The sequence below is a fragment of the Leopardus geoffroyi genome, chromosome D4, assembly GCF_018350155.1.
Source record: "Leopardus geoffroyi isolate Oge1 chromosome D4, O.geoffroyi_Oge1_pat1.0, whole genome shotgun sequence".
Classification (NCBI taxonomy): domain Eukaryota; kingdom Metazoa; phylum Chordata; class Mammalia; order Carnivora; family Felidae; genus Leopardus; species Leopardus geoffroyi.
The window spans coordinates 6268788-6282732 of NC_059342.1; the positions used below are offsets into that span (position 1 = coordinate 6268788).

Sequence of the window (13945 nt, forward strand, 5' to 3'; positions counted from 1 at the left end):
CTGAGTAATGTATAGAATTGCTGAATCACTATATTGTACATCTAAAACTAATATAACGTATGTATATACCGGAATTAAATAAATGTATATATATGTATATATGGGTTTCTCGGTTACAAGTCACTTCACTTCTCTAAGCCTCTTAGACGTGTCACGTGAAAAGACAAGAGACATCGCGCGCCCAAAACAAAAGGTGCAGGTGAAGAAGCAGCCATATTTCTACACTGAGGAGGTCTGTGCAGACCCATAGCCTCTCCCACTCCTTTAGGACCTGCTTCAGGTTCTCCAACTCTTGGGTCAGGTGCGTGTTTAACTCCGTGACGAACACACTAACGGTGTGGAAGTGGTGAGAGACGAATGCAGATTCCGGTGCGTCCTTGGGGCTTCCAGTTTGTCCTGGCTTCCCCCGCTCACATCCCCACTACCCATTCCAGGGATTTTAGCTCCAGCAAGAAACACAGAGTGACAGCCTCGCATAGACAGTGCAACCAGCTTTTATACTGCATACAATCAAATCCCTCTGATAAACCCATTACAGTGTTTCTTTCTATAGTGGCTCAGCTGGTTTGAACAAACCTGGACTGATACATTTGGGTTAGAATGTTTTTGTTCTTATTTTTTACTGTTACAAAAAGTGCCACTGCCGACACTCAGGTCTGTGCCTCCTGGTGCACTTGGGCAAGAATTCCCCTACGGTAGGTACCTAAGAGTATATATCGCTGGATTGTTGGGTATTCGAATGTTCGACTTTATGAGACAATGCCAAGTTCCATTTTAGAGCATTTGTGCCAATTTATATACTCACACCGGCATTGCTTAGGAGCTGCCCTTGATACAAGTCTTCGCAATGACTTTGTGGAGTAGTATTTCTTAATTTTAGCCCATCTGGAGAGTATAATATGGTTTCTGACTGTCATCTTAATTAACATTTATGGGATTATTAGTGAGGGTGGAGAATATAATTTTATATTTCTATTCCCTATGTTTCCTCTTCGGCAAAATGACGACCCATGACTTTTACCCATGTTCTGTGGCATTGTGGGATGTTTAATTATTGATATACAGAGGGAGTTCTTTATATATGATGGCAACAAGTGCTTTAGGGTCAGATGCACCGGTGTGCTGGAGCTGGTTTGGCCAAGAGCAATTTTGTGCATTTCCATCTCTTCCTCACTCTGTATTTTGTGACATCACATTGGTAGCTTGAAAGTGCCCCTGATGGGATTATCTGCTCCACGGAAATCATCCAACCCTTCAAATCATGGACAGCTAGCTTTTAAACATTGATTGGCACACCACTGATTATACATGTTGCAAATATCGGCTATTGGTTTGTGGCTTGTCTACAGATTCTTTCGTGGGGTCTTTTGAAGAAATGAAATCCTTAATTTTGAATGTCTTAAAATCTGATAGGGTGAGTCCTTCTACCTTATTCTTCTCTAAGAGTCTTTGTTATTTTATATTTTGATCTTTGTTCATCTATACAAGTTTTAGAATCAGCTTATCATTTTGAGGAGGAAACCATTAGGATTTGGAATTAAATTACATTGAATCTATAGATCAGAATGGGGAGGACTGACAGAGTTCTTCCTATTGAAGACCCCTCACCATTTATTTATTTATTTGAGAGAGAGAGAGAGACCATGCGTGCAAGCAGGGGAGGTGCAGAGAGAGAGGGAGAGGCAGAGAGAGAATCTTAAGTAGGCTCCACACTCACTCAGCACAGAGCCCAATGTGGGCTCGATCCCACACCCCTGGGGTCATGACTTGAGCCGAAATCAAGGGTCAGATGCTTAACCAACTGAGCCACCTAGGTCCCCCACCATTTATTTCTGTAAAAGGTCTTCTCTGATGTTATTTGAATAGGGTTTTAGAATTTATTCCATGCAGGTCTTACACCACTTTCTCATTAGATGTAGCTAATTTTTTTTTTTATTCTTATTGCACACTGTGTTTTTTCCCAAAATTATATCTCTGTTTGTTGCCAATGTTTAGAAATAATATCTGAGGGGCGCCTGGGTGGCGCAGTCGGTTAAGCGTCCGACTTCAGCCAGGTCACGATCTCGCGGTCCGGGAGTTCGAGCCCCGCGTCAGGCTCTGGGCTGATGGCTCAGAGCCTGGAGCCTGTTTCCGATTCTGTGTCTCCCTCTCTCTCTGCCCCTCCCCCGTTCATGCTCTGTCTCTCTCTGTCCCAAAAATAAATAAACGTTGAAAACAAAAAAAATTAAAAAAAAAAAAAAAAAAAAGAAATAATATCTGAAAGGTGCCTGGCTGGCTCCATCGGTAAAGCATGAGGCTCTTGATCTCAGGGTCATGAGTTCAATCCCCACGTTGGGAGTAGAGTTTACTTTAAAAAAATAAATTAAATAAGAAAAGAAATTCTATATGATTGAGTGTATTGGTCTTCTATTCAACCATGTACTGAGCTCTGTTATTTCCAATCATTTGCCTTTAGATCCTTTGGGACTTCCTATGTAGACAATTATATCTTTATAAATAAAGATTATTCCAATACATCTACCTTTTACTGCCTTTTCCCATTAATTATTTTTAATGTTTATTTTTGAGAGAGACAGAGAGAGAGAGAGAGAGAATGTGGGCAGGGGAGGGGCAGAGAGAAAGGGAGACAGAGAATGTAAAGCAGGTTCCACACTGTCAGCACACGGCCTGACGCGGGGCTCAAACCCATGAACTGTGAGATCATGGCCTGAGCAGAAGTCGGACACTCAGCTGGCTGAGCCACCCAGGCACCCCATGCTTTCTCCCATCTTTGAGTTTTGTTACTTCTTTTTCCTGTCTTACTGCACTTGTTAGGAAATCCAGTATGATCCTGAATAGAAGCAAATGGGCTTCTTTATCTTCTTCCTGATTTTTTAGGGACTGCTTCTCTTTTTTTCAACACTAGTATTGTTTGTTGCATCTTTTGAGATGACTGTGTGTTTTTCCCCTTTAATTTGTTAATTACTGAATTATAATTGTATATTCTCTAGTGTTTAACTACACTTTCATTTCTGAAAAAAAAAACCAGCGTGTTTATGATATATTCTGTTTTTAAAATAAACTCCTTGGTTTGTTTTATTAGCATTTTATTTGAATTTTATAGCTATGCTTTTGGTTGGGATTGGTCCCTGATGTTGCTTTATTGTACTGTCCTTACTTAATCTTGACACCAAGGTTACATTAATCTCAGAAAATCAGCTGTGTCGTATTCCCTCTTTTTCTGTTGAGACAGTTTTAACAATTGGAGTGATATCTTCCTTAAAAACCTGTTGTACGTCATCTGTGAAAACATGTGAACTTAATATTTCCTTTCTGGGAAGACTTTAAAATAGTGATTATGCTTCTTCAATAGCTAAAAGGCAATTTGGGTTCTCTATTTTTGAGTAAGTTTTGATGTTATATTTTTTTAGGAATTTGTCCATTTCACTTAAATTTTCAAATGTTTGACCTCAATGCACACAATTTAAAAAATCTCTGCCTTATCTTCGGTTATGTGCCTTCCACCCCAGTGTTGCTTGTTCTTTCTCTCTTTTTTTTCTTGTTCCATCTCAGCAGAGATTTCCCTATAAGACAGAATTTGTACTTTATTAACTCTCTCTTTTGCATCTCTGTTTACTTTTTGTAAACATTTATTTATTTTTGAGAAGACAGAGACAGAGCACAAGGGGGAGGGGCAGAGACGGAGACTCAGAATCCAGAGCAGGCTCTAGGCTCTGAGCTGTCAGCGCAGAGCGTGACGTGGGGTTCGAACCCACAAACCACGAGATCATGATCTCAGCCAAAGTCAGACGCTCAACTGACCGAGCCACCCAGGTGCCCCGCATCTTTGTTAACTTTTTGCATGAACTTCTATTTTTGTCTTTACTATGTACTTCCTTCTACTTTTTTTTTTCCTATTGGTCTTTTCGTAATTTCTTAAGTTGAACACATAGCTAACTAACTCTCAACTTTCTTCTTTTCTACAATTAGCATTTAAATTAATAAACTTCCTTCCAAGGACAACTTTAGCTGTATCCTACAGGACACGGTAAGTAGTATTTTCAATATCATTCATTTTTTAGTGTTTTTACATTTCTATGATCCTTTGTTCTTTGACACATGAGTTATTTATAAGTGTGTTTCAATTATTTTCAAACATGTGGGGAATTTTACAAAATTATCTTTTGTTATTTGGATGACCCACACCCATCAGGTGTAGTATGCTTTCCTCCAGGCAGGCAGTCATTCTTAACAGGTGCCTGTGTGTCCTTGTAAAGATACTCAATGCATTTGCAAGCATAGATCAAGACATATGTCTTCTTTTGTAAAGAGGCACAATGTGAGCATTCTATAACGTTGGATTGGATCTTTTTTCCTATTTAATGGTATACCTTAGAACCTCTTCTTCTTCTGCGCCTCTATAGATATACCTCTTTTTTTCTGACTGCTCAAGATAACACTGCATAGGTGTTCTGTAACTACTTTACCAGTCCTCTCTCAGGACACATTGCAGTTACTTTCCATCTTCTGCTGTGTGTACAATGTTGCAATGAGGATTCCTTCGCAGGCATTTTTATCCCTATGTATGATTAGGTGCATAGGATGAATCCCTAGGAGTCGAATCACTGGCTCAAACAGAATGCATTTTGACACATGTTGCCACATTGTTCCTAAAGCCGGTGCACCAATTTATATTCTCATCATATAATTGAGTGCTCATTTTCCTCGCAGAAACACCAGACGGTTTGCTTATTGTCAATCTGATGAGCAAAAAGAATACTCTGTCATCGCATTAATTTTTCTATTAAGGAAAAAAGATCACAAAAGTTGTTTTAAAAATCTTTGGGAGTTCAGAGGAGGAAGCAGGGACTCCCAGCCCTGTGTGCCCATTACAACCACTGGGGATCTTTGTTTTTTTAAGTTTATTTTGAGAGAGACAGAGCAAGTGGGGGAGGGGCAGAGAGCGAGAGGGACAAAGAGAAAATCCCAAGCAGCCTTCGTGCTGCCAGTGCATAGCCCCATGTGGGACTCGAACCCATGAAGCTTGGAGATCATGACCTGAGCTGAAACCAAGGGTAGGGCACTCAACCAACTGAGCCACCCAGGTGCCCCCAAACCGCTGTGGATCTTAAAACCAAAACTAAACCCAAAAATCAATGCCTGAGTCTCATCTCCGCCCAGTTAAGTTAGAATCTCCAGTAGGAGCTTGCTAAGACTAGGAGATTCACTGCAGTAAGGACATATGAACAGGGTGGTGGCAAAGCTGAAACGTGGGCTTATGGAAGATTGACAGTCTTAGATCGTGTGCTGCTTACCTCTAAGTTTATGTAATGATTTGAAATACAGGACAATATCATAATTACTTAGTGCAAAGCTGAATTTAAGTGAATTTCCACTATCTCTTTAGAGGAAAACACAACAAATATTCTGTGTCTCAAAATGATTATTCTCTACCTTTAGGGGATAAGATCATTCACCAAGTGGGTATGATTCACAGTGAAAACGGCTCACGCACGCCTGTGTTGTTGGAGCCCAGAGCCTGGCTCGCGATAGATTTCCCCTAAAATGAGACTGTGCTGAGGACAGTGAGGCATCGCTTTGCCACTAGATGGGGCTATGGGTTGTGATTTCAAAGAACTAAGTAGCGTTTGAAAGGGAGAGGCTTAGAAACCTTGTCTAATCCTTGCTTCATGTTTTTTCTTTTTTTTAATGTTTCTTTATTTTAGAGAGAGAGAGAGAGAGAGAGAGAGAGAAAGAGAGAGAGAGGGAGACAGAGCATGAGTGGGGGAGGGGCAGAGAGAGAGGGAGACACAGAATCCCAAGCAGGCTCCAGGCTCTGAGCCATCAGCACAGAGCCCGGCGCAGGGCTGGAAACCACCAACCGTGAGACCATGACCTGAGCTGAAGCCAGAAGCTTAAACGACTGAGCTACCCAGGCGCCACATCTCGCTTCATGTTTTAGTTTTCTCTCTCTGGGTTCAGGTGACCACTTACTCCTGCTGTCCCTTGGGGCCTGGGCATGGTAATGGTTCCCCTCTGTAGCTGGCCCAGGGGTGGGCACATCACATCCTCTGTTGGGTGCCTTAGCCCTGTCACACCTTTGTAGATCATTCTTTGTTAAACCCCCTTTGATTACACCTATTGAGTGCGCTGTGTATTTCCTGCTGGCTTTCCTAACTGGCAAAGGTTCCCTCCTGATGTCTCTCTTGGCCATCCATCCAGTGCTCCTGAAGCAGCTAATTCTATAGGTTTCCTGTATGTTTGCCTGTACAAATATAAAGATATATATATATATTTTTTTTTTCCTATCACCCCTATTTGTTCAAATTGTGGCATTTTATATACCCAGCTGTGTACCATGGTCTGTGTGTGTGTGTAAAACAATCTATTCTAGAAATCACTCTATAGCAGTACATAGAGATCTACCTCACCCCCTTTTTTATGACTGCTTTATATTCCATTTTATGGGTGTACAATCATTTTTTTTTTTTATCCAGTTTCCTATCAAGAGATATTTAGGTTGTTTCCAGCTATCTGCTATTACAAGCATGCTATAAGGAATAAACTTGTATATGGGTCATTTCTCCTTCTTTTATGTATGAGGAAAATGAAACAGAAAGAGATTAAGTGAATTGCCCAAGGTTAATTCTGGGCAGAGTCCATATCATCGCACTCACTAGTTAGCAGGATGAGACCGCAGTGAATTTGCACAATGGAAACGGAACTTTGCTTAGTGTCCCCTCACCTCACCCCCCAATTTACTACATATTTCAACCCTTATGCTTTCATTCCAGGAGAGTGGTTACAAGAACGGATTCTAGAGCCCCCACCCAGGGGATGTTTCCTGCTACATTGCTAACTGGCTGCGTGACCTTGAACAACTCACTTCGCCTCCCAATATCTGTTTTCTCACTTATAAAATACTTCCTGCCTCATGGTGCTGGGAAAAACATTCAGTATTTGGAGCAGCGCCTGGCACACAGAAAGAGCTATGTGAGCACTGGTTCTACGAGTGGTGTTATTAGCGTTCAAGTACAACATGAGAGAGCTAACTCATTGTGTCTCATCAATAGGTCACCTTCAAAACTGAGATTACCCGAGATGATCAGATTGCTTCTTTTTTTTTTTTTTTACATTTATTTATTTTTGAGAGACAGAGTGAGACAGAGCACGAGTGGAGGAGGGTCAGAGAGAGAGGGAGACACAGAATCCTAAGCAGGCTCCCAGCTCTGAGCTGTTAGCACAGAGCCTGACGAGGGGCTTGAACCCACGAACCACGAGATCATGACCTGAGCCAAAGTCGGATACTTAATCGACTGAGCCACCCAGGTGCTGCTCAGATTGCTTCTTAAGAGCAGATGTGGATAAAGAAAGATTGTGGATAAATAAATATTAGGGAACTGGGGACCTGAAATGGATCCCAAAAGAGAAAGTGGTTTCTAAAGATAACTTTGCCCACTTCGCAATTTCGTTTTGATTTTCCTGCTCACATTGACTTAAAAGAAGTCTATCTGCCTTCTGGACAACCTCCCCGAGTATCTTACAGTTTCCAAACCAGACTCACTGTTCACAAGCCCTCCACTGTCCGCCACCCTTTACCAATAAACCAGCCCCCGTCTTCCTCTTGCTGTCCCACAGCACATTTGAATCAGTCAATTAAAAAAAAAAAAATCTCAGATTCATCTTGACAGCTGCCTTTCGCATCCTTCATAGCAAATTTGTTAGCAAGCCCTCTAAATTTTTTCTTAATATTTCAACTTCATTCCCAGCCGTCTCTCTCTCTATCTCCTCTGAGACCAACCTTAAATTAGACTCTTATTATTTCTATGCGCCACGAACCCTAACCCTAACCTAGTTCTAATCCTTAATTCATGAAAGTTATAATCTGGAGAGAGTCAGACATTAAGCACATGAGGATAGGAGAGTACCTGAGATGACCAGATCACTTCTTAACAGCTGATGTGGGAGTGCCTGGGTGGCTCAGTCGGTTGAGCTTCCAACTTCAGCTCAGGTCATGAACTCATGGTTTGTGAGTTTGAGCCCCACATCAGGCTCTGTGCTGACAGCTCAGAGCCTGGAGCCTGCTTCGGATTCTATGTGTGTGTGTCTCTCTCTGCCCCTCCCCTGCTTGTACTCTGTCTCTCTCTCTCTCTCTCTCAAAAATAAATAAACATTACAAAAAAAAAAGCAGATGTGGATGAAGAAAGATGGGCAAAATATTAGGGAACTGGGGACCTGAAATGGATCCTAAAAGAGAAAGGGTTTCAAAGGTTACTTCCAATAACTGGTTATCTAAAATAACACAGATAACTGGTTGAGGATAATGGGGATGTTGTTTTCTGCTCTAGCCTCCCATGAAAGGAAGAGCAGAAACCTAGGCTTTCTGTCTTGGGGCTCAGGGCTTCCTAGCCTCAGGGTCACATTTTTGCCCTTGCTTTAGAAAGTCTCTGGGATGATAAGAACTGGAGATGGGAGGTGAAGAGGAAAAGAGGTGGCCTGGCCCTAAGGAGGAGGGAGAATGGACGAGACTGGCATGAATGGGGAGCTGGGGGCAACAGGCCTGTGGCAGGCTCTGTAAGAGTTGGGGATCTGCCTGCCCTTTTACACAGGGCTCCAGTGCAAGGGGATGTCTGTGATGGCCTGCTCTGAGCACTGGGACCCCAAAAGCAGTGGCAAGAATCCCTGGTGGCAGACCTGTGACCAAGAGAGAACCTGTGTGGGGCCTACCTGCACCCTGCTAAGGGTAATAGAGCCCAACAGATGCCCAAGGACCAGCCAGTGATGGGCAGTAAGTGGCACCACAGCTAAGAGACCAACGTCTGGCCTCTCCTCCATTTTCACTGCACTGGGCCCTAGAATGAGCCATTTTGGGGTTGAGGTGGTAACTGAGATTTCCTCTGTGCAAGACAATCAAGTGCCGACTTCAGGTCACGAGCCTTATTCCATGAGCCATTTCTAGAAGGCCAGAGAGGCAAAATAATTTCTGTTCTTTTCTTTCGTAAAATAAAATAAGTCCGAAAGGCTGTGTGTGTTTACATACATATATATATTATACAAATTATATATACAGTTATACAAATTATATATAAATATTTATATATGTTTACATTTATGTGTGTATATATATATATATATACATACTATACTAATTTATTTTGAGACAGAGAGTGTGAGTGGGGGAGGGGCAAAGAGAGAGGGGCAGGGGGACACAGAATCTGAAGCAGGCTCTGTGCTAACAGCAAAGAGCACGATGTGGGGCTTGAACCCACAAACTGTGAGATAGTGACCTGAGCCGAAGTCAGACGCTTAACTGATGGAGCCACCCAGATGCCTTCAGGAAATACGTATTTTTAAAGTCACAAATGAGTTGTGTTCTCATGAATGTGCCTCGAGTCCCCCATGGGGCTCAGTCTCCTTATCTGTAAAATGTGGGGGATGATGTTGAACCTCCATCCCAGCTCTGCTATCTCAGGGTTGTGTGTTGTCTCATCCACACACACCGACTCAAACATATCTGGTGCTTAAATCAAAATTTGGAGTTTGCAGTTTCAGTACTCGGCTTCAAGGCAATTGCAAATCACAGAGCAAGAAATTTAGCAGCCTATTATGAGGCATCCAAAGGAGATACATCACTTCAGATTTCTTTTGAGAACCAGGTAAAGAAGCTGAGAAAGAAGAGGTAAGTAAGAAGGAAAAATGCTATGGATGCTCAGAAGAAATGTCTTAGAAGTAACAAAATATCCAGAGTTAATCTTTCTTTCAAGAGGATACATGTGAATTGCCTGATAAACAATGTGTCTGGTTTCTTTATTTTCCCGAATGGATTTTTCTTTTTTCTCTTTTCTGTTTCTTTTTTTTCCCCTTTTCTTTTTTCTTTTCCTTCCTTCCTTCCTTCCTTCCTTCCTTCCTTCCTTCCTTCATTCCTTCCTTCCTTCCTTCCTTCCATGTGTGTGTGTGTGTATGTGTGCACGCACCTGTGTCAACCTTAAAAGATATCTTAGTATCTAAGAAGGTGCTTTCTGCTTTCATCCAAAATGTAGAGACAGTACACAAGTGTGTCCAAACCTTTCTAATCTGTTTTAGAACAAAAAGTCACGTTACAGATCAGGAAATTTGCACTGTCATTCAGTGACAGCGTAATGATCAACGGTCACATACTGTCTTAATGTTTGAATTTCACGTTTAACACTTCTGGATTATTGCACTTACACAATTCCCCCAGTCCTCAGAGTTAAGAACATAGCCTGCATCTGATTCACTTAATGAATATATGAACATAGCTTTTCATATGCTGATTTTCTCTATGGCTTTTGAAAAGCTACAGTAGGATACTAGGAAGATTGTGCTGGTTGGTGGCATTTGGAGGGACCTTTCCTTTTTGAACTCTTTTATGATTTCCAAATTTTTGCAAAATGACATGTAATTTTTAAAATAATAACATATGCAATCTGGCTGACTTTTTTAGGGAAAAAAAGAGACATTAACTAGTCTGCGTTCCTTCTAGAAATGACACAGGGGATAAGTACATGAAGTCAGCATTTTTTATTGCCTTAAAAAGAGGAAACTTTGTTTTTATTCAATTCTTGCCTCAAGTACAGCCGGTAGATTCTTAGGCAGTTATCAGTGTTAAGTCTCATGATGGTGATATATCAGAAAGACCATATCTCTTTTATTTTGGGGGTGATTACACATCATCTGATCATTAAGTTCACCCTAGATAACAAGACCAGAAAGTCCCTTAGGTGAAAAATTATGGCCCAAAATGCTGCCCATGCACTTTCTGATTGTTTGCCACACTAGCTGGAGGCAAGGAGATCCGGGATTAAATTCTGGTAAGAGATAAACGGGGATTTAGATACCTTACCCTACTTTCCCTTCTGTGTGTGTGTGTGTGTGTGTGTGTGTGTTTAATTTATTTAGGTTTTATTTTGAATAACATTTTATCCTGAAGTCACATGATAACATGCAGCTCTCAAGACTCTCAGTTCCCCTTACTGCAAAACCACGCTTACATGTTCAGAAACCGCCTTTAACGAGAAGAAGATGCTATAAGAAGGTAGAGTCCAGGTTGGGTTTCTGCAGGGTATTGGTATGTTGCTCAGAGGAATCTCTTTTAGAGTTGCAGGGTGAAATTCTGGATATGCTGGCTAAGGATTGTTAGAACCGCAGTTGTTTATTTTATCATCAATGGCAGCTGTAAACTCCCTGCAACTCCAGCACCTACCTCATTTCCCAGGGCATCTCACAATCCCAGGAAGAGAGAGGGTGTCTGAGGCTGAGCCCCAACTCCAGGAAGCTTACAGTCTTGTCAAAGCCACACTCACAGGGAAACAACTGAGGAGCTCTCACACACCAGATCACACGAGCCCCACCTACAAGACTGCACGGAGAGGCCCCTTCGTCTGGGCCAGGCCTTTGTCCACAAAAACCAGGCCCTTAGCTATCAGGGGAGCCTCACGTTCACAATCTAGCACATTCTGCTTGGTTTCTGAGTTGAGCCCCCTAGGTGAATTCATAGTTTTGCCATCAACTCTTCTTGTTCCCAGGATGTTCTTTCTGCTGTAGAAACCGCTGCTTTCAATAACCTCTAAAGCTCATGACTAAATGATATCTTCAGAGTCCCCCTCATCTTCCCCTAGATCTGAAAAGACATGGCAATTGGGCACTGACTGTGGGCAGCCTATTTCTTTGCTCATTCTGATAAGCTTTCTACAGTGGCCTTTACATCTCTTTTCATTAATACTTAGTATAATCCTTATAGTAAAATGGGGGCTTTGAGGACCTGGCCTTTCTAGCCGCATGTGAGCAAATCCCAGATCTCTCTCTCTCTCTCTTCTCTCTCTCTCTCAAAAGAGAGAGAAGGGGGGAGGGAGGGAGCAAGTGAGTGAGGGGCAGAGAGAGAGAGAGAATCTTATGAGGGGCAGACAGAGAGAGGGGTGGGGGAGAGAGGGAGAGGGGGAGAGAGAGAGAGAGAGAGAGAGAGAGTGAGCGAGAGAGAGGGAGAGAGAGAGAGAGAAGCGGGGCTCACCCAAAGCAGGGCTTGTGTTTTACCTGATACGGGCCTTGAGCTCACCCAATGCGGGCCTCAAGCTCACCTGATGTGGGACCTGAACTCACGAATTGTGAGATCATGACCTGAGCCAAAATTAGATGCTTAATGGACTGAGCCACCCAGGTGACCACAACCCCCAGATCTGTTGCTCACAGTTTAGTTGATTTACCATTAGAACCAACTGAAACTACCGTCTGCACATTCCTCTCTGTAGTAGCCCTGCGTTTCTTTCTCTCATCTCTCAACAAACATTTCACTCAATACAGTGCAGTGACAGGCACTGGGCTAGGAGATAGAAATGGAAACATGAATGAGATCCTGCGCCTGGTAGAAAAGACAGTCGGCCCCTATGGCCCTTTTATGTGATTTGGAAAAAGTCACCCCTTCCTCCTGGTGGGGGCAGCTCTGTGCCAGTGCTCAGGAATAATAAGTGGAGAACAGAATGGACTTCAGCCTCCTCTTGCCTCCTTGGTTAAGGACCCTTGTGTAGGGCACAGCCTGAGCAACCTTAGGGTACGGACCAGGAAATGTAAATAGCATATTATGTGTGATGAGCACAGAGGAGAGAGGACCTGAATGCCTGGGAGGTTGGGGAACTGGGAGGGTTCCATGGAAGATGTTACATGTGAGCTGAGACATGAAGGAGCTCACCCAGTGAAGAGGGGTGAAGGGCAGAGAGATGTACAAAGCCACACAGGTTTGAAGAGCATGCCGCGTCTGGGGCTCCGCAAGTCATTGATGATGTCCAGAGTGTTCAGCAGGTGCACGGCCGTGGAGATGGCTTGATGAGTATTGAAGCTGGAAGACACTTAGAGCAATGATCTAGGACCTAAACTCTAGGTCCTTGCTACTCAAAGTCTGGTTCCCCTTAGGGTAGCTTTGGCATCACAGACAAATTGTTAGAAGTGTGGAATCTTGGGTCCCACCCAACACCTACTGAATCAGGAACTGCATTTTAACAAGCTCTTAGAGAAGGAGGGTTTCAAGATGGCTGCATAGGAAGATCCTGTGCTCCCCTCTTTTCCCTCTGAAAATGGTGTGAAAACTAGGTGACTTCTCCCCACAACAAAGGATAAAAGGACAACATCAAAATGGATGGAGGGACAGAATATGATCTTGGCGAAAAAATACCATCCCCAGTGTGGGGACATACAACAGGGAGGGATCAAGAACATTCCATCCAAAAGCAGCAGAGTTCACATTCTTAAGTACACACAGTACCGTCTCCAGGATCGATGACCTGTTCAGCAAAACAAAACAAATCTCAATAGATTCCAGACGACTGAAATCATATCAAGCATCTTTTCTGGCCACAATGATTTGAAACTAGAAATCAATTACAAGAAGAAAAATGGAAAAGTCACAAATACAGGGAGATTAAACAACATACTAATGAACAAGCATTGGAGAAATCAAAGAAATCAAAGGAGAAATTAAAAAATACCCAGAGATAAATGAAAACAGAAAAATGACATACTAAAATCTATGGGATACAGCAAAAGAGTTTCCAAGAGGGAAGTTCACTGCAATACAGGCTTATCGCAAGAAACAAGAAAAATCTCAAACAAACAATCTAACTTTATACTTAAAGGAACTAGAAAAAGAAGAACAAATGAAATACAAAGTTAGTAGAAGGAAGGGAATAGTAAAGATCAGAGTGGAAGTCAATGCAAGAGAGACTAAAAAGATAATAGAAAAAAGATCAGCAAATTAAGAGCTGGTGGTTTGAAAAGATAAACTTGACAAAAGTCTTTAGCTAGACTAACCAAGAGAAGAGAGAGAGAGGGCTCAAGTAAAATCAGAAATGAAAAAGGAGTTACAACTGATACCACAGAAATACAAAGGATTACAATAGATTTCTATGAACAATTATACATTAACACATTGGACAGCCTAGAGGGGAGAAATTCCTAG

General features: G+C 42.3%; 1 protein-coding gene across 4 annotated transcripts in view; it reads right to left on the bottom strand.

Moving 5' to 3' along the window:
- Window positions 1–13945, bottom strand: part of PDCD1LG2 (programmed cell death 1 ligand 2) — a 100522-nt gene that overhangs the window by 10838 nt on the left and 75739 nt on the right. The window contains exon 8 of one of the 4 annotated variants that reach the window (XM_045468026.1): window positions 6089–6244. The exons of the other annotated variants lie outside the window; for them this stretch is intronic. The gene's annotated coding sequence lies outside the window, so the exon portion shown is untranslated. Of the gene's footprint in view, window positions 1–6088; window positions 6245–13945 lie in introns of those variants that run through there. 4 annotated transcript variants of the gene reach the window in all.